The sequence below is a fragment of the Lathyrus oleraceus genome, chromosome 6, assembly GCF_024323335.1.
Source record: "Lathyrus oleraceus cultivar Zhongwan6 chromosome 6, CAAS_Psat_ZW6_1.0, whole genome shotgun sequence".
NCBI lineage: Eukaryota > Viridiplantae > Streptophyta > Magnoliopsida > Fabales > Fabaceae > Lathyrus > Lathyrus oleraceus.
Window position 1 is genome coordinate 314,446,392 of NC_066584.1, and position 23,379 is coordinate 314,469,770.

The window sequence follows — 23,379 nt, forward strand, 5'->3', positions numbered from 1 at the left end:
CTCTCTCTCTCTCTCTCTCTCACTCACTCACTCACTCAAAGCCTTCATTTGTAGCAGCTAGCACTGAGATTGAAGGAATCCGTTCATGTGGATGAGTAGAGGTGTTGTCATTGTTCAACGTTCATGATCTCTCCGTAGATCCGCATCAAAGGTTACAATCGCCACAAGAGGTAACGATTCTATCACTAATCATGCCCATTCGTAAGAATCACTAAAGTAGAAATTTTTAAATTTCGCTGCATTTTGGATTGCTTTTCTCCTTCAGTGGTATCAGAGCCACTTACGAAACCATGCATCTGATAACTGTTTATTTTCTGTATTTTCTGTATTAATACGATTAAAAGATAGAATGAACCAAATAATAAACGAGTAATTAAATTTGAAATCATGTGTGTACGATTTGGATGATTGATGTTGACTATGCTTCGAAATCCGATGTTAGTATGGTGAAGCAGCGATACATCGATCGTCCATAGGTTACGTAATTGAGATCGATCAAGTTATATATATGATATAAGTAATCCTGATGCAAAATATAGTATATATGATATACTGTTTTTGTTTCGTTCATTCAAACACTTAATGGTTGTTTTCCTTTGAGCGATCAATGGTCATTTGCTTCTTGATCCGACATTAGTATGGTGAAGCAATGACGTGTTGATCAATCATATAGAATTAACAATTGAGGTGTGTTTGACGGTCTGAAAATGGTGAATTAGGGTTAATGACGACACAAGGGTTGTGCTGTCAAAGAGTTATGCGATTAGGATTGTGACTGCGCATGAGTTGTGCTTTAAAGTATCAAGTGTTGATGCGAAAAACGACGTCAACTTCAAATGAATTATTCATTAAAATTTAGAGTCGGGGCGCTGCCCCTGCAACCCCGCAGTGTGATCGGTCGCCGAAATTTAATTTGGTTTTAATTAATTAACAGAATTTAAATTAATAATAATAATGTGTTTATTATTATTATCTTATGGTGATCGGTTATGGCCTTAGTTTTCCTTTATTTTGTTTTGGGATTTTAAAATACGACCTGCGTGTCGTGCCCCTCTTTTAATCTCTTAATGTAATTTCTTTTCTCATCTCACTCCCTCGTATGTAAAACGAGTTTTTTTTATGTAATGTAATGTTATGAAGAAAGAGAAGAATATAATATCAAAGGAGGACAACCTTGAAGATCTTGCTTGGAGAAGCTTAGATCGTTATTAGGTTAGCTTAGGTTCTCTCATTGGCTTGGGAGAACAATTGCGCTAGGGGCCATAACTGTTTCATTATGTATGTTGATGCATGTGAATCTATGTTGATGCAGGTGAGAGACGATTTATATGATAAATAAGCCGGTGAGATCAGAATAATTGCAAATTCCCTCAAATTAAATATTAAGTTTATGCTTTCCAAGTTTTAGCACTCATCAAGACTAGTATCGGATAATGTAGGTTTCGCCTACGCGAGGTGCATGTTCTATATTAGTAAGGTGCGATGGGATAACTGTAATATCCAATTGCTAAAACAATGGGTCAAACTTAACTAAACAAATTATAATAAGATTATATATGTTTAGAAGCAAGAGTTGGAAATGATCCATGTGATGGATTGGAATAAGGAGTTATTCACCCAACTAAAATATTTGAGAGTTGTATTAGATACAATTGGAAGAAGTTCCTACCTAAATAACCTAGTTTTGTGTAATCAGCCTACGTGGACTTAAAACAAAGTGAAATGTGGATCTCGACCCACTAGAAAATCTTCCAACGGGATTTTCCGAGTCAAATGGTGAGGGTCATTTGTGTTGAGTAAAATAGTGGGAGCATATTTAATTAAAGGCCTAATTAAATATGTTATTGATACTTATATTTTCGTTATTTTTATGTAGATTACCATGACAACAAACACCTCTAACAACGTTTTGCGATCAATCCTTAACAAGGAAAAATTGTCTGGGATAAATTTTCTGGATTGACACCGAAATCTGAGGATTGTCCTCAAACATGATAGAAAGCTGTATGTCTTAGAGAAACCTGTTCCTGAAGAGGAACCTCTTAGTTCTGCACCATGAGACTGCTTGCCTCATGCTAGCTGCCATGAACTCAGAGTTGCAAAAGCAACATGAGAATATGGCAGCGTTCGATATGATCGAACACCTGAAGATGCTCTATCAAGAGCAAGCAAGGCATGAAAGGTTTGAAGTTTCAAAAGCCCTTTTTCAAGGCAAGTTAGATTAGGGAGCCCCTATAGGTCCCCATGTGTTCAAGATGATTGGGTATGTGGAGAACCTTGAGAGATTGGGTTTTCCCCTCGGAAAGGAACTTGCGACTGATTTGATCTTGCAATCGTTGCCAGATAGATTCAGTCAATTTGTCCTTAATTTCAATATGAATGATATGGACAAATCTCTTCCTGAACTGCTAGTCATGTTAAGAACTGCTGAGCAGAATCTGAAGTCAAAAGGGAAGTCCATTCTGATGATCGGAAATGGAAAGAGACAAAATAAAAGACCCACCAAGCAGGGTGATAAAGGGAAAGGCAAGGAAGTTGCCAAACCCAAACCCACTAATGCTGCTTTGAAGCCTAGTGGAGGCATAACAAAGGAAGGCACCTGCTTCTATTGCGGTAAGACCGGACACTGGAAGAGAAACTGCCCAAAGTACCTGGAAGATAAGAAGAATGGAGTAGAGACTTCAACTTCAGGTATTTTTGTTATTGAAATTAATTTATCTAGTTTTGCATCATGGGTATTAGATACTGGATGCGGTTCTCACATTTGTACCAATGTGTAGGGGCTAAAAAGGAATAGAGATTTGGCAAAAGGTGAAGTTGACCTACGAGTTGGCAATGGAGCAAAGGTTGTTGCTTTATCCGTAGGAACTTATGTAATGACTTTACCTAGTAGTTTAATAATTCAGTTAGAGAACTATTATTATGTACCTGCAATTAGCAGGAATATTATTTTCGTTTCTTGTTTGGACAAGTTTGGATTTTCATTTATAATAAAGAACAATTGTTGCTCAATTTATTTGAATGATATATTCTATGCTACGACACAAATGAACAATGGACTATATGTCCTTGATCTTAAAATGCCTATTTATAACATTAATACTAAAAGGGTGAAACCTAATGAGTTAAATCCAACCTACCTTTGGCATTGTCGATTAGGCCACATAAATGAGAAACACATTTCCAAACTCCATAAAGATGGACTCTTGGACTCTTTTGATTATGAATCATATGAGACATGCAGATCTTGTTTAATTGGAAAGATGACAAAGTCTCCATTCACAGAAAAAGGTGAAAGAGCTAATGATCTTTTGGCCCTCATACATACTGATGTATATGGACCACTAAACATACCAGTCATAGGAGGTTTTCAGTACTTCATCACATTTACTGATGATTTCAGTAGATATGGCTATGTGTATTTAATGAAACACAAATTAGAGTCCTTTGAAAAATTCAAGGAATTCAAGAATGAGGTCAAAAACCAACTAGGTAAGAATATTAAAACTCTTCGATCAGATCGAGGTGGTGAGTATTTAAGCCTAGAGTTTGATGACCATCTGAAAGAGTGTGGGATCATATCCCAACTTACTCCTCCTGGAACACCTCAATAGAATGGTGTATCTGAGTGAAGAAATCAAACCTTGTTAGACATGGTCCGATCCATGATGAGTCACGCCGATCTTCCAAACTCCTTTTGGGGACATGCACTATTGACAACAGCTTACACACTTAACCGTGTCCCATCCAAAAAGGTTGAGAAGACACCATATGAGATATGGAGTAGTAAGAAACCACATATGTCTTACATGAAGATTTGGGGTTGCGAAGTTTATGTGAAACGACAAATTTCAACTAAGCTTGAGCCCAAATCTGACAAATGTTTATTTGTGGGATTTTTTTTTAAAATAATCATGTTTTTCAAAAAAAAAACGAAAATAACCAACTTTTCAAAAAAAAATACGAAAATAACCAACTTTTCAAAAAAAAATCTAAAATTAAGAGGAGGCGCCAATACAGCTGGCGCCTATGTGTGTTTCTTTAGAAATAAAATTTAATTTTGCAGCCAACAAGAATCAAACACACAACCTTTGGATCAATAGTAAAACACGTTACCATTGCACCACAGACCCTTCATGTTAATTTGTTTCATCATATATTTAATGAGCCATTGTTCTTAGATCATAAGAGAAAGACACTAAATTTTTATTTTAAATTTTAATATCTTAAATATATGAATTATATTCTTCAATATTTATATAATTTATTTATAATCAATATAAATTGCTATTTCCATTTTAAATTATATGTTACTCCTATTTTGTAAAATATTTTGTTTTATATTTTAAGTTGTTTTGCAATATAAATTAAATATTAATAAGTTTTTCTTATCATACTATCTATTATTTATATTATTCTTTTATTTCATCATCTTTTCATATCATTAATAAATGATATATAATTTATTTATTTATAAAATTAATTATAATCTAAATTTGTGTGAAATATCATAAAGAAATTATTATTTAGGACGAAGAAAGTATCTCATTTAAGTTATGCACGATTTTTAAAAAATAATTGATAGTATTTATTTTATTATTAATAAATATCTGATTTATTATAATGTTTTATTTTTAAAAAATATATTGTTCTTTTTTCATTTTATTAAATTTTATCTCTATTCTTTAATTTTTAAAAATATTATATATTAATATATTCAAATTAATATTCAATTATTTTGTGTTTTATTTTATAATGTATTTATATTTTTATTAAGTTTTTATATATTAAATATTTAAGTATTATTTTATATAACTTAGACATGTATTAATATATTATATTATTTATAAAAAGTAATATAATATTTAAAAATATATTATATTTAAAATAATATAATTTTTCAATTGTATTTATAATAAATATTATGAAGTTTTATCAGCTATACATATTCGGTCGAAAGGTGTTGGATAGCAATTTATATTGATTATAAATAAATTATATAAATATTGAAGAATATAATTCATATATTTAAGATATTAAAATTTAAAATAAAAATTTAGTGTCTTTCTCTTATGATCTAAGAACAATGGCTCATTAAATATATGATGAAACAAATTAACATGAAGGGTCTGTGGTGCAATGGTAACGTGTTTTACTATTGATCCAAAGGTTGTGTGTTCAATTTTTGTTGGCTGCAAAATTAAATTTTATTTTCAAAAGAAACACACATGCAGGCGCCAGCTGTATTGGCGCCTCCTCTTATTTTTTGGGGGGTGCGCCAACTCCCCCGGCGCATCCACCCCCAAACATGGTTATTTTGGAAAAAAAATTGAAAAGTTGGTTATTTTTGTATTTTTTTTTTAAAAACATGGTTATTTTAAAAAAAATTCTATTTGTGGGGTATCCTAAAGAAACAAGAGGGTATTACTTCTACAATCCTTCTGAGGGCAAAGTGTTTGTCGCTCGAACTGGAGTTTTCCTAGAAAAAGATTTTATTTCCAAAGGAATAAGTGGGAGGAAAGTAGAGCTTGAAGAAATTCAAGAATCACAAAGCATTGATACACCTATGGAGAAATTAGAGAAGGAAACACAAGTAGTTGTGGAAGAGCAACCTGCTTAAGTAGAACAAGACCATCGTAGGTCAAGCATGATACGTCACCTACCTGAGAGATATGGATATCTCATAATTGATCAAGGTGATGTATTACTCATGGATCAAGATGAGCCTGTGACTTACCAAGAGGCCATAACTGGTCCCGAGTCTGAGAAGTGGCTAGAAGCCATGGAATCTGAAATGGATTCCATGTACACAAACCAAGTTTGGACCTTGGTAGAGCCTCCTGTAGGAGTTAACCCTATAGGATGCAAGTGGGTCTTCAAAATGAAGACTGACATGGATGGTAAGGTACATACCTATAAGGCAAGACTGGTTTCAAAAGGATATAAATAAATTGATGGGGTTGACTATGATGAAACCTTTTCACCAGTTGCAATGCTTAAATCTGTTCGGGTTTTACTTGCTATCGCTGCATATCATGATTATGAAATATGGCAGATGGATGTCAAAACTGCTTTCCTTAATAGGAATCTTCTTAAGGATGTGTACATGATACAACCTGAAGGATTTGACATACCAGAAGAAGCCCAAAAGATATGTAAGTTACAAAGATCAATCTATGGATTGAAACAAGCTTCCAGAAGCTAGAATCTTTGTTTTGACGACACAGTAAAACAATTTGGATTCATCAAGAACGAAGATGAGTCTTGTGTCTACAAGAAGGTTAGTGGGAGCATGATCGTTTTTCTGGTATTATATGTAGATGACATATTACTCATTGGAAATGATGTCCCTACCCTACAACAAGTAAAGTCTTGGTTGGGGAAATGCTTTTTTATGAAGGACCCGGGTGAAGCAGCCTATATATTAGGAATCAGGATCTATAGAGATAGATCATAAAAACTGGTTGGCCTAAGTCAGAGTACATACATAGACAAAGTGTTGAGACGCTTTAATATGCATGATTCTAAGAAAGGATTCATACATATGCAACATGGCTTGTGTCTATCTAAAACACAATCCCCTTCAACTAAGGAAGAAAGGGATCGCATGAATAAGATTCCATATGCATCTGCAATAGGATCTATCATGTGTGCCATGTTATGTACTCAACCAGATGTCTCGTATGCTTTAAGTGCAACGAGTAGGTACCAATTTGATCTCGGTGATGCTCATTTGGTAGCTGTCAAGAATATCCTTAAGTATTTGAGAAGGACTAAGGCCTCATCCTTGATATATGAAGGTCAGGAAGAGCTTGCTGTAATTGGATACATCGATGCTAGCTTCCAGACAGATAAGGGTGACTTTAGATCGCAATCTGGTTATGTGTTTTGCTTAAACGGTGGCGTTGTGAGCTGGAAAAGTTCAAAGTAAGATATAGTTGCTGATTCTACAACTGAGACCGAGTATATTGCTGCCTCAAGTGCAGCAAAGGAAGCTGTTTGGATCAAAAAGTTCATTAGTGAACTTGGCATAGTTCCTAGCATTGGGGATCCCATTGGTCTCTATTGTGATAACAATGGTGCTATCGCACAAGCTAAGGAGCGTAGATCTCACCAACGATCCAAACACATACTTAGGCGTTATCACATCATTCGAGAGATAATAGATAGAGGAGATGTGAAAATATGCAGAGTACCTACACTTGATAATATTGCTGACCCACTGATAAAGCCTCTTGCGTAACATAAGCATGATGGCCAACTATAGATCTATGAGCATTAGGGGTATGCCTGATTGGCTCTAGTGCTAGTGGGAGATTGTTGGTGTAAGCCCTAGAGGCCAATACTTTTGGTACTTGTATCAAATTATTTATTAATAATAAAAGGATTTTTCTTTATTATGTTTGTTTAATAAAGTCCCTATAATAGCTAGTTCGTTTAATGTATCAAGTGTGACTTAATCATGAGATCACATTAAACATAAGGACATTGTTCTTAAAGTATCCGTAGTCGAGCTTTATTATGAAGTGGAATAACATTAAAGCATTAAGGCTATTATGTATATAGACTGATGATCACATCTCATGGATCATGGATAAGGAGTTATCAAGTCTTAAACATAGGAATGAATATTAAGAGTAATATTTATACTGGATTGACCCGCTATGAGAATACTATATAGAATGTTATGCAAAGTGTCATAAGTTATTCTCATGGTGATAATGGTGTATACCGCCCTTCGACCTGAAACCACTATGGACCCTAGATGTAGAGTCGAATGCCTTATTGCTGATCAAACATTGTCTGTAACTGGATGACCATAAAGACAGTTGATGGGTACTCCACGAAGCATGCTGAGGGACATGAGTAACCTAGATGGAATTTGCCCATCATGCGTAACAGGATAAATGTCTATGGGCCCAATATTGAACTGGACAAGGATGACACAGTTTATGCCTTATGTTCAATATAGACATGAGGGCAAAAGGGTAATTATACACATAAGTGTCGCATCCGCGAAAAACAACCGGCGGGAAGAAAAAAAAAAAACAAAGAGCCGCCACCGTGCGTTATTTATCCCAAAGGAGGGAAAGGAAACGCTCGAAGTAAACCTGGAAAGGGAATGGTCTTACGACCGGAGATTACTAGGATCGGGAGTCAGTTACGCAAGGGGAAGGTATTAGCACCCCCTCACGTCCGTCGTACTCGACGGGATCCATGCTCAAGAGAAAAGAATAAGGTTGCTAAATAACTGCTCAAAGAATGCACGCACACTGGAATAAAACACAGATGGAAGAAGAGGGGAACAGGCTCGCTAGGATATCGCATCCTATGCCTATGTATCTCATCTGGAATGAGAATCAGAGCTACCGTAGTTCGGCTAACGCACGCCGAAACAAAACACACACAAAGACGCTGAGACGTCAGGGCAAACACACAACTGGAAACGGACTACCAATGGCTGGTCTTATGTCCGACTCCAAACAACAAACACAAACAAGGAAACCGAATGCCAATCGCTGGACTTACATCAGACTCCACACACACAACCCACAGGAAACCGACTGCCAATCGCTGGACTTACGTCAGACTCCAAGCATACAACAAACAAACAAGGAAACCGAATGCCAATCGCTGGGCTTACATCAGACTCCAAACAAACAACAACGGGAAACCGACTGCCAATCGCTGGACTTACGTCAGACTTCACACACACACGCAAAGCAGAAGGGTTAAAAACACAGGCTAGAAGGGAGTCGGGAACTCGGACCTAGTAGCTGCAAGCAAAACACACACAAAAAAGAAAAGGGCGCCCGGAGAGATCTCGCATGATCTCCTGCCTACGTACCTCATCTGGTATGAGGATCAGGGCGACGTAGTTCCCCTGAACAGGGGAGAAATTTCTATCCTAACCAGAGACTGGGAAATGACAAACTAGAAGGGAGACTGACTCGAGCCTAATAGTTATCATGTAATCCATAATAGTCCTAGGTTGAGGTTTCTAACAAGAGTTTGACTCACACAGGCAGTGAGTCAACTCAAGTCTATCTCTACGTACATTCAACTTCCTCGAAAGTTGATCATACGACTCCTACAGAAAGGAGATGAGAAGCTAAGCAGATAAACATCAAAAGCAAATAGCACACACTATACACAACAAAGGGGCTCAAGCAAGGTTGGGCTTTAGTCAAGGGGTCATATCGACCTTGACAAACAAGCCAAGTACTTGAATGGGTAGTCAGGCTCTTAACCTCTAAAATTTAGAGTTAGGGTGAGCAGATGAAATGGAGATGAGGGTTATGCCTCATAGCTCTTAACCCAGGCCTGGGTGAGCTTGAATCAAAGAATGTGTGGGAGTCCAGAATGTGGGACTCTATTCCACATGACTTGACACAACAAGATTTTGGGTTTTTATTCAAAGTGCATCAACACAGGGTGTGAGCAAGATGAATGACACAACTGAATAGCAGGGGATGGATTACACATCCCTTTTATCTGCCAATGCCTCTTCACTTAGGAGGTCTTTAAATGTACATGGCACAAAGGTAAACAAGCACAAACATTGCCTCATAAGGAGGGCTTCAGACAGGTGCCTGCCAAAATAACATGACAGGTCTTCCAGACTACATGAAGTTAAGGAAGTTACCTAAGTGGTATGCCAACCACAAGCCAAGCAAAGCAACTCAAATAATGAGTTAAAGCGGCTAAAGTACCTGTAAGAAAAGCTAAAACAGTCAATATTTACATTCAGACAAACAGACAACAGTCAATAGATCTCAACAGACAGACAAGTCCAATATATGATAACATGAAATTATATCATATTTTAGGACTTAATTCAATTAAATTATATTATTATTTATTTCAATTTACTGCATTTTATTAGATATTACGCGGTATTTCCTTTCTATTTGTCTCAGGTGTCTTATTTGAAGCACAAGTAAAAAAAGGGAGAAAAGGAGGTGCAAAAAGGAATGAAAAGAAACAAATAGCAAAAGCCAAGCCTAGCCCAAAGAAGACACAGGCGTCATGCCTGTGACGACCGCCACGGATGCTGTGACGAACGTCACGCTGCATACACTTATGTGACGAGCGTCACACATGGTGTGACGGACGTCACACCATCCCCCTACAATTCTGCCTTCAGAGACGTTGAGTCCTATATACACGCTGAATCCTATTTCCACGGCGATGCATCCGTTACGTGAAGACTCCTTGACGCGGACTGCTTTGAAAACCGTTACGGAAAGCATCAATATAAATAGCAACGCTGCCACGCTTCCAAGGTTCCACGCTTTTTCCAGACTTCGGCATTTTCCAATTTTTCTTTTCTTCAGCAGTTTAAGCATACTTTTTACATACCGCTTTTGCAAATTTTTATTGTTTTCTCTTGCAATTTTATTTTCTTTTCTTCTCTAGCACTTAATTAGTTTTTCACATAATAGTCTCTACACCGGAAACTATTGTGTACTTTTTCACCGGATCTAACCTTACGTTAGAATCTAGTTTTTTTATTCCTTCGTTTTAATTTGTTGGTTAATTGAAGAATTCAAGAACAAATCCTACCGGCTTGTGGTGGAGTGTTCAAGACTACTGTTTAATTCAGGTTCTTTAATTATTGTTTAATGCTTTGTTTTATTATTCATTTATATTATTTGCTTGAGATGAGTCTGTTTATGCACGATAATTATTTAAGTTCGTTTAGCATGTCTGGCTAATTCGCCTAGATATCGGTATGTAGAGTAAGCGGAATAAGGGATCAAAACTAAGTCGGTTTAATTAAATTTAAAATTAAAATCACTCTTTTTACGGTCTCAGTTTACAGGTTTAATAACAAAGTTTTTATACGAGAGTAAAGGACATAAAGAGGTTAAAATCAATAGAGCGAAAGTTTGAGGTTTTAACTGGACAATGTAAATTGGATATTAATTCTAGATCAGGGCGAGAGCAATTTTTAGAGTTGATTAAATTCTAATCTTTTCCAAAAAGTATTTTTAAAGATTGAATGTTGAAGGTGAGAAAAACAAGAAAGGGGGGGTTTGAATTGTTTGAAAAATAAGCGCTTTTCCAAAAAGAAAATCACACAAAGATTTTATACTGGTTCGCTTATAACACAAAGCTACTCCAGTCCACCCGGCCAAGGTGATTTCGCCTTCAACAAGGACTTAATCCACTAATCTTGAAAGATTACAAACAACCCCTAAGAGAGAAGAAAATCTCTTAGTCCTCTCAAGTCTACAGACTACAAAGAGTCACTTGAGGAAATCAAACAAATAAAAGATACAAGATATGTAATCTAGAGTGCTTCTAGTTAAGCAAGTATTACAAATTTAAGAACAGATTTTTCACTTGATAAGCAAAAGCTTAGTGAAATTCTTTGAAAACAAAGATGATTTTTTTGAGCGTGAAATAATTCAGTATAGTTTTGGCTAGTTGATTTCTTGCTTTTTCTTTTTACTGAATGTTGATTTCATCTCTATTTATATGAGTTGAAGTAGAGTTGAGATAGAGTTGAAGTAGAGTTGAATCTGGTGGATAATGAGATGTAATTACGCCATTCCATAAATAGCTTCTGCAGGAGACTTTTTCTTTTAGAAGTGACTACTTACCACAAGTAGTATCTTCTCTCTTGGAAGAGGAGATTAACGTCTCTTTCTAATTGAGGAAATCCATTTGCAGAACTTTAACTTGGCTTAAACGTTACTTCATCATGATTAACAAATCTGATTAGAGTCTTCGTGTATCTGGAGAATCTTGCTTCTGATGTTATTTCTTGAGAGTTCAGATAGCGCTGATAAAATCAGAGTTTACAGAAGGCATTTGTTCAGAGTCAGAGCTTCTTGAAACGAGATTCCACTTTAGATGCTTCTGATACTTGATAATTTGTATCTGATCTTGTTGTGCATCTGATGACATCATCAGATTTATTTCTTCTGTCTTTAGAACCCTGCACACTTAGAGACTTTTCGTTAGGGTGCCATTTTTGGTTTCATCCTTTGTTATCATCAAAATCAAGGAATCTGTTGTAGAACAATTTTTGTTCTTACAATCTCCCCCTTTTTGATGATGACAAAACAACTTAAAATAGCAGATGAAACATGAATAAAATAAGATCAGATAGACAGAAGCTCCCCCTGAGTTAGTGCTAGGGAGTTCAGAAGTTCTTACTAGAGCTTTCCAAGTAATAAGATTTCTGAAAACTTTCTGCAATTTCTTAAATTTAATGTTAGAGCTATTTAATCAGAGCTATTTTTATCAGAGCTATATCTACAAATGTTGCATAGTGCTTAAGGTTTTAGACAATTTTCATCAGAGCTATTTAATGATTTCTCCCCCTTTTTGTCAGAATAAAAAAAAAAAAGGTAGATAAAAAAAAATAACAAGACAATAAAGAGAAAAACATTGCATTAATCAGAAGCACAAGGGCACAAAAGCGTTCAAAACATCAGATCCAAGAGAATATTTGAGCTAAAGAAGACAGAAGCAAAAACACTAGGCAAGCAAACAAAATAAATCCTAAGTGCCTAAGGGTTCGGAGGTTGAGGAAGTCTCTGAAGCAACATGGCAAACATGTTCTGGATGTTTTCATTCAAAGCATCTTGCTTGTCCATCCTGGCACGGAGCTCATTCTGATCTTGCTTGATTTCTTTCTGATCTTGCTTGATCTCTTTCAGAGCATGAAGAATCATAGGGATCGCAGAGGAAGACTCCCCCTGAGTCAGAGCCTGCTGAGCTTCAGCTTCAGCAGCAGCTTGGGCTTCTGCATCCGCCTGAGCCTTGGCTTCAGCTTCCTTAATCCTTAGAAGTTCTGCTTCCTTTGCCAGTCTTTCTTCTTCTAACCTTCTTGCTTCTTCTTCAGCTTCCCTAGCCAATCTTTCCTCCTCTAATCTTCTGGCCTCAGCTTCTCTGGCCAATCTCTCTTGGAGCCGTTCCTCAGCATCTCTGATGTAGCCATTTCTGACTTGTTCAGAGATACTCTTCAGCCTATAAGACTCAGAGGTCATCCAACTAATGACTCTGTTCCAGTGTGTCCTAACAGATTTAGGATCATCACTAACTTCAGAGTTTTTAGTCAGAGACTTGACCTTCTGGACTGAAGCTTCTGCAACCTGTATAATGGCCTCCTCAAGGGTAGGTATGGTAAGTTCAGGTTCAGGTTCAGGTGAATGAGGTGGAGAGTTTGAAGGGCTAAGATTTAGAGGTTGAGGTTCAGATTCTGCTTCTGGTTGAAGTTCAGAATCTGCGTCTGGTTGAAGACTAGGGGATGAAGCATATAGTGGATTTAGGTCTAATGGGTCAGAGTCTGGTCCAGGTACAGCGGGAATAATTGGTGGAGTGATATTAGAGGTGAAGGGATCAGATGGTTGAGTTTCAGAGGGTAAGGTTGTTGTTTGTTGTGGTGGAAGTGAAGTTTGGAGGGGTGAGGTTACTTCAGATTGTCTTGTGGGTTGTGGAGCGAAATTTTTAGCATAAATTTCAGCTATTGTTGGGGAGTTAGGGTCAGAGTGTTCTTGATCAGAGGACTCTTGATCAGATAACTCTTGGTCAGAAGAAGGGGAAAGGTAAGGGGGTGATTCATATTCAGAGGATGAGGAAGAAGAAGTGCTTTGGTGGGTTTGTATAGGTTGAGAGGGAGGAATGAAAGTTCTAGCTACGTTTAGAACTGGTGTTGGTTGGGAGGTTCTGGTGATTGAGGGTGGGATTTCAGAGGTAGTAAAAATTGGTTGAGAGGAGAGAGGGTTAGAGGAAGCCATTATAGATTCAGAAGAGACAGGAGGAACAGACTTACCGAAGAGACATTCAGAGGTGCTGAAGCTTTGCTGCCAGAAGTTTCTCCAAGTCTGGCTTTCTTTGCTCTCCTTGCCTCAGCAGCTATCTGTTTCTCAGAGACACCTCTCTTGTATCTGACAAGATCTTCTACAGAGTCCAGACAGTCTTCAAGGCGGGAAATCAGAAACATCAACACCTTCTTCCAGCATACGATGAAGATAGAGGGCAACAGCGTCTCTGGGCTCATCCTTGAAGAATCTGACCAGGGCCATGAGGCATCTTCCTCTGATCTTTTAGACATTCCCAGGACACATCCATAGTGGGCTTGACTCTAATCTCTTTGATGATTCCCATGCTCTTCAGGTTTTTGGCATTCAGAGGCTTTCCCACATCAATTGCCAGATCATCCATACATCTGGTCTTCTCCAGATCATCTACCAAGCCATGCTCAATGAAGACATCAGAGAGCAATCTTCCCAGAGGAATGTAGGATCTGGGCTTCATATTATTCCTCGTTTCTCTGACTGAATCTCTCAGATATCTAAAGAGGAGAACAGGGAGGTTGATCTTCACGCCTTTCTGGATGCAGTACAAAATGCATTTCTGATCTGCATTTATGTAATCTGAAGAGTTGGAGGCTGGACGATGATGGATTGTTCCCAGAATAATCTTCAGCCAAACTCGGAGGTTCTGATGAAGCTCCTTGTTCTTAGAGGGGTTTCCTTCAACATTAGGTTTGAAGATTGTAGGGTTAATGACTTCAGTGATGCGCTTTGACCTTGGAGGAATGTTGTAAATCCTTTTACCTCCAGCTTTCTCCATGTTTAGCAAGGAAGCAAATTGATGCTTCAGTGATGACAATCTTTACTCCCAGAACAAAAGAAACAATGAACTGGTCATCTGCATCAGCATGTCTCCAAAATTCTTTGACAAGAAGAGGGTAAATGGGACCATAAAGCCTGTCGAAGTAGTTTTCCCAACCTTGCTTGCGAAGATCTTCAGTAAGATCAACACCGTTTCTTCTCAAGTTCTCAAAATCTACCAGCGATTCACACAGTACATCCAAATTTTCAAAGGAGGTTGCAAGATGAATGTGGCGTTCACGTTCCAAAATGTGAGGTTCTTGATAAACAGGGGTTATGGTAACGCCTGTAACAGTGGGTGTTTGAGTGTTTGAGGTTTGGGGATTAGAAGTAGATTCCATCTGTTGGGAGAAGTTAAAAACTTCTTGCTGTTGAGCATCCATGAAGAAGATTGAAGAAGAAGATGAAGAACTTGCAGAGAACTTGCAGAGAAGGGTTTAGGGTTTTAGAGTGAGTGAGAGTGATAAGTGTGTGAAATGTGAGAAAAGTGTTTATATACCTAAGTAAAAACGCATGCAAAACGACACCTCAGAATGCGTTAAACACAATACTCAAAATAGCACGCTTGGGGGGAAAAATGATTACAGCTCATAAATGAATGTCTAATCCCACAGTTTGCACACAGCTCGAGGAAAACTCAAACGTCTGCCTTTTGAATTTCTTGACAGCTGTCTAGAAGTTCTAAGGTTTGACGCTCAGAGCTCCACGTGTTTAATGTATCTGATCTTCAGGAATACCAAGAGATTGGTTTCTGAAGATTTCTGATTCAGATATCTTCTTAACTTGTAGAAGTATCAGAGTCAGAGGCAGAATCATATTTGTTTTTATCAGAATCTTATTTTATATTTTTCAGAGCCATACTTCATTCAGGACAATTTTTAATGTTCAGATTTTCTAAGATGAAAAGAAATCTATCTTCAGCTAGAGGCTTAGTAAAGATATCTGCCCATTGATGTTCTGTATCAATGAACTTCAGCGTTACTATTCCTTTCAGAACATAGTCTCTAATAAAATGATGTTTAATTTCTATGTGTTTGGCTCTGGAATGTAAAATAGGATTCTTACTTAAACAAATAGCAGCAGTATTATCACAAAAGATAGGAATGTTACTCTCAAATATTTGTAGATCTTCTAGCTGATGCTTCATCCAGAGCATCTGAGTTGTGCACAGTGATGCTGAGATATATTCTGCTTCTGCAGTTGATAGAGCAATAGTTGACTGTCTTTTGCTAGCCCAGGAGATTAGATTGTTTCCCAGAAGCTGGCAATTTCCAGATGTGCTTTTTCGTTCTATTCTATCTCCTGCGTAGTCTGCATCACAATAACCAGAAAGCCTATACTCTGATGTTTTCTCATACATCAGGCCCAGGTTAGGAGTTCCTTTCAGATACTTAAGAATTCTCTTAACAGCTGTTAAATGAGATTCTCTAGGATCTGATTGGAATCTGGCACAAAGACAGACGCTAAAGAGAATATCAGGACGAGTAGCAGTTAGATAGAGAAGAGAGCCTATCATACCTCGATAGAGCTTCTGACAAACCTTGTTGCTTACCTCTTCCTTTTCCAGAATGCAAGTTGGGTGCATGGGAGTCTTTGCAGAGTTGCATTCAGTCATGTCAAACTTCTTCAGAACGTCTTTAATGTATTTACTTTGATGGACGTACGTGACTTCTGGAGTTTGATTAATTTGAATTCCCAGAAAGAACTTTAGTTCTTGCATTAGACTCATTTCAAATTCTGCCTGCATTAACTTAGAAAATTCTTGGCAAACAGAGATATTAGCAGAACCAAAAATAATATCATCAACATAAATTTGGCATATCATGAGATCATTTTCATGATTTTTACAGAAGAGTGTAGAATCAACTTTCCCTCTGATAAAATTTTGTTCCAGAAGAAAATTGCTCAGACGTTCATACCAAGCTCTGGGGGCTTGTTTTAGTCCATATAAAGATTTTTTAAGTTTGAAAACATGTTCTGGAAAGTTTGAATTTTCAAAACCTGGAGGTTGATTTACATACACTTCTTCTGAAATATAACCATTTAGAAATGCACTCTTGACATCCATTTGGTATAATTTGATAGAGTGATTAATAGCAAAAGATACAAGAAGACGAATAGATTCTAACCTTGCGACTGGAGCAAAGGTTTCATTATAATCAATACCTTCTTGTTGACTATAACCTTGAGCTACTAGTCGTGCTTTGTTTCTGACAACTTCTCCTTTCTCGTTCAGTTTGTTTCTGAAAACCCATCTGGTTCCAATGACATGAGTGCCTCTGGGTTTAGGAACGAGATCCCAGACATCATTCTTGGAGAATTGATCTAACTCTTCTTGCATAGCTGCCACCCAATCGTTATCTTGAAGAGCTTCATCACAGGACGTAGGCTCAATCAGAGACACTAGTCCCAGAGGAATATCTTCAGAAGTTCTGAAGGTAGATCTGGTTCTAACAGGTTCATCTTTGTTTCCCAAAATCAAATCTTCAGATACGTTAATACGACTTTTAACTTTCCTTGGAATTTCTGGAGATTTAATTTCTTCAGAGTCTGGAGTGACAGTTGCTTCTGGAGTTTTCTCAGATTCTACCAGAGTGATCTCTAAATCTGCAAACTTTTCAACTAGCTTTGACTTTTTAGGGTCAAGCTTATCATCAAATCTAACATGAATTGATTCCTCCACAATTTTGGTTTCTGTGTTGTATACTCTATAGCCTTTAGAGCGTTCTGAGTATCCTAACATAATACCTTTCTGTGCTTTGGAATCAAACTTGTTCAGATGTTCTTTAGTATTTAATATAAAACAAATGCATCCAAAAGGATGAAAATATGAAATGTTGGGTTTTCTTCCCTTACACAGTTCATAGGGAGTCTTTTCCAGAATAGGTCTAATAGAGATTCTATTCTGAATGTAACACGCTGTATTTACAGCTTCTGCCCAAAAGTGCTTTGCTACATTTGTTTCATTGATCATGGTTCTGGCCATTTCTTGGAGTGTCCTATTCTTCCTCTCTACAACTCCATTTTGTTGTGGAGTTCTAGGGCAGGAGAAATCATGGGATATTCCATTAGAGTCAAATAATTCTTCAAAATCTTTATTTTCAAATTCTCCACCATGATCACTTCTGACTCTAACAATTTTAGAGTCAAATTCTTTTTGCACTTTAGAACAGAAACTGGTGAATACAGAGTGAGACTCACTCTTGTGCTTTAGGAATTTTACCCATGTCCAGCGGCTGTAATCATCAACGATTACTAGTCCATACTTCTTTCCATTGACTGATGCTGTTTTCACAGGACCGAATAAGTCAATGTGAAGAAGCTCCAGAGGCTTAGAGGTAGAAACAACATTTTTCTTTTTAAAAGATGTTTTTGAAAACTTTCCTTTTTGACAAGCTTCACACAGAGCATCTGAAGAAAACTTCAGTTTAGGTAAGCCTCTGACTAACTCAAGTTTAGTTAGCTGAGAGAGTTTTCTCATGCTAATGTGGCCTAAGCGTCTATGCCATACCCATTGCTCTTCGTGAACTGACATTAAACATTTAACATTTTGATCTTTTAAATCAGAAAGATTTATTTTATAAATGTTGTTTTTCCTCTTGCCTGTGAAAAGGACAGAGCCATCGTTCTGACTAATGGCTTTACACGTTTTTTGATTAAAGATTACATCATAACCGTTATCACTTAATTGACTTATGGATAACAAGTTATGCATTAATCCTTCTACATAAAGAACATCAGATATAGAGGGAAGAGTACCATTACCAATAGTTCCGGAGCCTCTGATCCTTCCTTTCTGATCTCCTCCGAAGCCTACAAATCCAGCGTCTTTAAGTTCCAGGCTTTGGAACATAGACTTTCTTCCCGTCATATGTCGCGAGCATCCAGAGTCCAGGTACCATGACTGGTGTCTGAACTTTGCTGCATAGGATATCTGCAACATAGATAATCTTATCTTTCGGTACCCAGAATCTCTTGGGTCCTTTTAGATTAGTCTTCCCAGAGTTTCTTATAACTTTGGGTCTTCTATCATTCTTAATTTTTGTTCTTGTGTGTGTGTGTAATGATATGAAAACGGAGATTTAAGCTGGTTACTGGTAGAGGTTTTATTTTCCTCAGAATCATACCCAATTCCCCTTTTATTATTCTGACCTACTCCATAAATCATGGATGCCATAATACTCCTATCTATCCCATTCTTCAGAAATTGTTGAAAGGCTTCTTCATATTTGTAAATAATTTCATTTGAAGTTTGTGGTGCTTGAGACAACGTTTCTTCTAATTCTAAGCTTTTTGTTTTGGCTCCATCTCTTTCTATCGTTAGAGATCTGATAGTATCATCTCGTGCTAGAATTGTTGTCTCAAGTCTACTACATACTTCAGATTTTGCTTTAAGAAGGCCTTTAATGTCTTTAACTTTTTGTTTTAATTTCTGAAGAGAGGTAAGAGTTTCTGATAAACATGATTCTAAGTCAGATCTAGAAAGTTCAGAAAATACCTCTTCAGATTCTTCATCTGAGCTGCTGGATGTGGTAGCCATAAGAGCTACGTTGGCCTGTTCATCAGAGTCAGATTCTGATGATTCGGATTCACTATCGTCCCAGGTGGCCATTAATCCCTTCTTTGTTCTGAAAGTATTTTTCTTGAAGCTTTCTTTCTTAGAGTTATCTTTCTTCAGCTTGGGGCATTCATTTCTGTAATGACCTGTTTCTTTACATTCAAAACAGGTAATATCTTTATTAGGTTTACCTTTTGAAGTTGACTCTGATCGATCCCCTCTGGGTCTTGATCTTCTGAAGTTGTTGTTGTTCCTCCTTTTCCAGAGTTGCTTAACTCTTCTGGTTAGTAGGGACAGTTCTTCTTCATCATCAGAGTCTTCAGATTCAGAGTCATCAGTGTCTGCAGTTTCTGCTTGAAGGGCTTTGGTTCTGTCTGACTTCCGTCTTTCAGGTCTGGACTTCAGCGCCACTGACTTGTTCCTTTTCTGAGGCTCATCCTCCTCTAGTTCTATCTCATGGCTTCTGAGAGAACTAACAAGTTCTTCAAGGCTGATATTGTTCAGATCCTTTGATAACTTCAGAGCAGTAACCATTGGTCTCCATTTCTTTGGCAGACTTCTGACAATCTTCTTAACATGATCTGCAGTCGTGTATCCTTTGTCTAGCACTTTAAGACCTGCAATAAGAGTTTGGAATCTGGAAAACATAGCTTCTATAGCTTCGTCATCTTCCATCTTGAAGGCTTCATATTTCTGGATCAGCGCCAGAGCCTTCGTCTCCTTGACTTGGGAGTTTCCTTCATGGGTCATCTTCAGAGAGTCAAGTATATCTTTAGCCGTCTCTCTGTTGGTGATCTTTTCGTATTCGTTGTATGATATAGCATTTAGAAGTATTGTTCTGGCCTTGTGATGATTTTTGAACTCACGTTTCTGATCTTCTGACATTTTGCTTCTGGGAACTTCAGCTCCATTTGAGACTGGAGGTTTGTATCCATCTGTGACAATGTCCCAGAGGTCAGCATCATAACCCAGAAAGAAACTTTCGATTCTGTCTTTCCAGTAATCAAATTTTTCTCCATCAAAAACAGGAGGTTTAGCATTGTAAGAATCTCTTTCATTTGAGTGAGCCATTTGTTTTTCTCGCACTGGATCTCTCTACACGGTTAAGTGTTTGATTTGAAAATCAATAACAGAGCCGGAGCTCTGATACCAATTGAAGGTGAGAAAAACAAGAAAGGGGGGGTTTGAATTGTTTGAAAAATAAGCGCTTTTCCAAAAAGAAAATCACACAAAGATTTTATACTGGTTCGCTTATAACACAAAGCTACTCCAGTCCACCCGGCCAAGGTGATTTCGCCTTCAACAAAGACTTAATCCACTAATCTTGAAAGATTACAAACAACCCCTAAGAGAGAAGAAAATCTCTTAGTCCTCTCAAGTCTACAGACTACAAAGAGTCACTTGAGGAAATCAAACAAATAAAAGATACAAGATATGTAATCTAGAGTGCTTCTAGTTAAGCAAGTATTACAAATTTAAGAACAGATTTTTCACTTGATAAGCAAAAGCTTAGTGAAATTCTTTGAAAACAAAGATGATTTTTTTGAGCGTGAAATAATTCAGTATAGTTTTGGCTAGTTGATTTCTTGCTTTTTTTTTTTTACTGAATGTTGATTTCATCTCTATTTATATGAGTTGAAGTAGAGTTGAGATAGAGTTGAAGTAGAGTTGAATCTGGTGGATAATGAGATGTAATTACGCCATTCCATAAATAGCTTTTGCAGGAGACTTTTTCTTTTAGAAGTGACTACTTACCACAAGTAGTATCTTCTCTCTTGGAAGAGGAGATTAACGTCTCTTTCTAATTGAGGAAATCCATTTGCAGAACTTTAACTTGGCTTAAACGTTACTTCATCATGATTAACAAATCTGATTAGAGTCTTCGTGTATCTGGAGAATCTTGCTTCTGATGTTATTTCTTGAGAGTTCAGATAGCGCTGATAAAATCAGAGTTTACAGAAGGCATTTGTTCAGAGTCAGAGCTTCTTGAAACGAGATTCCACTTTAGATGCTTCTGATACTTGATAATTTGTATCTGATCTTGTTGTGCATCTGATGACATCATCAGATTTATTTCTTCTGTCTTTAGAACCCTGCACACTTAGAGACTTTTCGTTAGGGTGCCATTTTTGGTTTCATCCTTTGTTATCATCAAAATCAAGGAATCTGTTGTAGAACAATTTTTGTTCTTACAAATGTGAGGACGAGAGTTAAGCATTCGAATTTAATTGTATAACCTAAATCAACAGAGCGAGAGTTTGAGATAAGGGTGTTTAAACGGTTAGTGTTTTCTTAAAAAGAGTTTCTACGGACTTTATTGCTTTCAAAAAATGGTTTTTGACTTAATTATAAGTGACAGCTACGTTAACATAAAATCATGGTTTATTCAACAGAGCGAGAGTTTGAGATAGAACTTTTAATCAATAAAGTCAACTGAAATGATTTATTTTAAAACCAAGAAACCGACAAAAAATTGATTCCCTAATTACGACGAACTACATACCGATATCCGTTTATTTGATATTTAATTTAGATTCTATTTTTAGTTTTAGCTTTTCCCCAAACAATCAAACATTATCCACCTTAGCTTTACGAAGTAACCTTAGATAACGGTATATCGATTCATAAGTCCCTGTGGGATCGATATCTTTTAAAACTACGCGATAGAACTGTGCACTTGCAGTTTGTACCCCAAATTCGACTCATAAAGTCGCGATCAAGTTTTTGGCGCCGTTGCCGGGGACTTTTGTTTAGTCGATATCGTAACTCTTCCGTTACGCTGTAGAGACTAAGGTTTCTTTTTCTTTTCTTTCTATCGTCGATTTGTATGCCACGCACTCGCTCACAAGGCGAGCCGCTCTATTTACGAATCAACGATATCGAACTATATCTCCGAGTCTTACGACGAATTCGGGAATATCGTGCTGCAAACAATCTCCCTCCTGTCGAACTTCCTGATTTCAAAAACATTTTCCCTTCGATACCCGAGATGGCAGAACCAGCTCGTGCTCTTAGAGATTACGCCGCTCCATCACAAGATGAGCCGCATTCAAGTATTGCTCCGCCCGCAATCGAAGCAAACAACTTCGAACTCAAACCTTCATTGTTGCAGGCAGTGCAACAGAACCAATTCTCTGGAAATCCTACCGAGGATCCAAACCTTCATTTATCCGTATTTGTCCAATACGCTGATACTGTTAAAGCTAATGGTGTCACTTCAGAGGCAATTCGACTTCGTCTTTTTCCTTTCTCATTAAGAGATAGCGCTAGAAGATGGCTTCAGTCTCTCCCTTCCAACTCTGTCACCACATGGAACGAGTTGAAGAAAGTTTTTCTTGCCCGATATTTTCCGCCAAGCAAAACAGCTATGTTAAGAGCCCAGATAAATGGATTTAAACAGAAAGATAACGAGTCTCTTTTCGAAGCATGGGAAAGATACAAAGACATGATGAGACTTTGTCCACACCATGGTTTAGAAGACTGGTTAGTAATTCACACATTCTATAATGGTCTCTTGTACAACACAAGGTTAACAATAGACGCCGCTGCAGGTGGTGCACTAATGAACAAACCTTATGCTGATGCTTACCAGCTTATCGAAAGCATGGCCCAAAACCACTATCAGTGGGGAACCGAACGAACAATGGTGGAAAAACCTCAAACGAAAACCGGCATGTACGAGATAAGTAACCTTGATCATGTTAATGCAAAAGTGGATGCTCTGGTCCAGAAAATTGAAAGTTTAAATGTATCACCTCCAACCGCCGTGGTTGCTATAACTCAGAATTGCGAAGTCTGTGGAATCCAAGGTCACACTCCTACAGATTGTCAACTCTTAACAGGAATCCAAGCAGAACAAGTAAACTATGCTCAAGGAAGCCCCTACTCGCATACCTATAACTCAAATTGGAAGAACCATCCAAACTTTTCATATAAGAGTAATAATGCTTTGTACGCACCTGGACAGTCTCCAAATCAAGCCCCAGTTATACCTCCGGGATATCAGAAACCGAACCCACCCACACACAACAATAACGCCCCTAGGAAATCCAACTTGGAGATCATGATGGAAACCTTTATAGCTTCTCAACAACAAACCAATAAAGATTTCTTAAACCAGAATGTACACACTGGTGAACAAATTAAACAACTAGCAAGTAAAGTAGATGCCCTGGCTACCCATAACAA

The 23,379-nt window shown here is 37.5% G+C and overlaps 1 non-coding gene across 1 annotated transcript; it reads right to left on the reverse strand.

Annotated features, from left to right (window-relative positions):
• Nucleotides 1-22,558: 22,558 nt before the first annotated feature.
• Nucleotides 22,559-22,665, reverse strand: LOC127099839 (small nucleolar RNA R71). Its single transcript, XR_007794306.1, has one exon. It is a non-coding gene; the product is annotated as a small nucleolar RNA R71 (small nucleolar RNA).
• Between the last annotated feature and the right edge of the window lie 714 nt (nucleotides 22,666-23,379).